The 2501-nt window shown below is 56.7% G+C and overlaps 1 pseudogene; it reads left to right on the top strand.

The window, feature by feature from the left end:
- Window positions 1-75: 75 nt before the first annotated feature.
- LOC102431490 lies at window positions 76-1572 on the top strand (annotated as a pseudogene).
- The last annotated feature ends 929 nt before the right edge of the window (window positions 1573-2501 follow it).

The raw sequence follows: 2501 nt of genomic DNA, 5'->3' as shown, positions 1-2501 counted from the left end.
GCCCTCCAGCCCTCCAGCCCTCCAGCCGCCAGCCCGCCAGCCCGCCCGCCCGCCAGATGGTCTGCACCGCGACCCATGTCCCGCCGCAAGGCCGGCTGCAAGCCCCGCCGAGTAGACCCCGAGTCCGCCGCCCACACCGACGATGAGATGGAGATGGGGGACCTGGTCATAAATGTGAAGCCCGAGCCACATCCGTGGCCCCTACAGGCCGCGGAGCTGCAGCGGGGTTCTCCAAAGGAAGTGCCCACGCCAGGTCGCCTGGAGGCCGCACCCCGCTCCTGCCCTACCCTGGTGCCCACTGCCGCCGGTACCGTCCTCGCCCTCGGCTTGCAGAACCAGTCGGCGCCGTGGACTTCTCTGGTCCCTAATCCTCACGACCGCCAGCCCTGGACTGGCAAACACACAGATACGTTGACCTGCGACCTCTGCCTGCAGACCTTCCCGCTGAAGGCCATCAAGGCTTTCGTGGACCACAAGAAGCAGGGCTGTCAGCCCTCTCGAGGCCGCAGCCCTTGCCCGGACTCAGAACTCGAGAACCTGAAGGCTTTGACTTGCCTCCGCTGTGGCCGACAATTCACAGAGGCCTGGAAACTGCTGCACCATGCCCAGTGGGACCACGGACTGTCCATCTACCAGACACAATCTGAGGCCCCAGAGACTCCGCTGCTGCGCCCAGCAGAGGTGGCTGCAGCCAGGTCAGCAGTGGTGGGGCAGGAAGTGGAGGCCAAGGGCTCCCGGGCGAACAGCCTCCCCCAGCGGAGCCCCACCTGCCTTGTGTGCTTGAAGACCCTCAGCACCTTCAGCAACCTGAAGGTGCACATGCGCTCGCACACGGGCGAGCGGCCCTACACCTGTGACCAGTGTTCTTACGCCTGTGCCCACAGCAGCAGGCTCAACCGCCACAAGAAGACCCACGGGCAGCTGCAGCCTCAGAGCCCCTACACGGCCAAGGCCAGTCAGGAACAGGCCTCAGCTGCGCCTCCAGAGCCAGCCGCCCATGCCGCTGCCCCAGCCAGGACTCTCCTGTGCAGCCCTGAAGGGGCTGGAGCTGCCGACACAGCAGGTGTGCAGGAACCTGGTGCTCCAGGTGGTGGAGCTCAGGCTGGTCCTGGTGGGGACAGTTGGGGCGATGCCATCAAGGAAGAGAGAATCAACTCTGCCCAGATCCCAGAGAAGTTGCCTAAGAAGACTCCAAAGACAGTGGGCAAGAGCCATGGGCCCGGGGGCAGCTGTGAGTTCTGTGGGAAACGTTTCACCGACAGCAGCAGCCTGACTGTGCACCGGCGCTCACACACCGGGGAGCGGCCCTATACCTGCGAGCTCTGCTCCTTTGCCTGTGCCAAGAGGAGCAAGCTTAACCGCCACCGCCTCGTTCGTGGTCTGGGGTCCGGCGGTGCTCGCTTTGAGTGCCCCCACTGCCGTGTGCCCTTCCGCCTGCAGGTCACCCTGGACAAACACCTGTGGCAGAAGCACCCCAAAGCAGGCGGGGAGGCCTGCGTGGCAGGAATGCCCTTCCCCCCTGCTGTCCCTGGTACCACTGCTCATGTATCTGTTGATCATGTCCTGCTGTGAATAAATCCTCCCTCCCTCCCTCTAGTTTGTAAAATATTAAAAAATAAAAATAAAAAATAAAAAAATAAAAGTAAAAAAAAAAGCAGTTTGCATTTTTCGTTATTTAACTCTTATGATAGTGAGACGGGGCCTGATACAACGCCAGGTGCTGTGGGTGCTAGGATGACATAAAGGCGTCACCCCGAGGAACTAAGAAAAGGGAGTTTGAGAAGTTTGAGGTGACTTGTTTTCCTGTTTGACTTATCTGGGTATCCAGTTGAGCAAACTGAACAATTGATTCTCCTTTTCTTTCCCCACCTCCTCCACACAGACTTCCCACCTCGTGGGTTTAGGACCTAAGTGTGAGGTCAACAGGTCCCAATCCATGAAACTCCATAGCAGACACGAGCACGGCACGATATTGCAGAGCGGCTGAGACGAAGCGTAAGCCTCTGCCTGGTCTCCTTAGCAGGGCAGGAGAATAGGGTGTATTATGCACATTTTAATTGAAGGATGTAAAAACTGGCCTTAATAATGAAAAGTGAAACTGAACCTTTCCCCTCAGTAATTAAACACCAACCAACAGCACTCTTAGGGACCGGGAAGCGTTCAGTTTTCTCTTTCCTCCGACGGTTGAACTCAGAGAGGGCTAGGTGACTGTCTACAAGTGGCTCACTCTACAGTTCTTAAAAATTCCCACCTGGACTCTAAGAGGCTGATCTGAGATTTCGCGCTGGATTTCCGTAACTTTTCAGCATCTTCAGTGGTAGAGTTCTCTGTTGCTGTGAATTCTGTGCCAGCACTTGGCATTATGTTGAGTATGCACAGCTCTGCCACAAGCTGCTGTGATCGAGAGAAAATAACATGTTTCTAAGTCTACACACAGAAATAGATCTGGTAAATACATGTCTATTTGTGTGTAAATGGGATGGAGGAGATTAGTCTATAAT

Source organism: Myotis lucifugus, unplaced genomic scaffold, assembly GCF_000147115.1.
Source record: "Myotis lucifugus unplaced genomic scaffold, Myoluc2.0 scaffold_155, whole genome shotgun sequence".
In the NCBI taxonomy this organism is placed as follows: Eukaryota; Metazoa; Chordata; class Mammalia; order Chiroptera; family Vespertilionidae; genus Myotis; species Myotis lucifugus.
The sequence above is the reverse complement of the archived record's forward strand: the minus strand, read 5'-3'. Positions and strand labels throughout refer to the sequence as shown.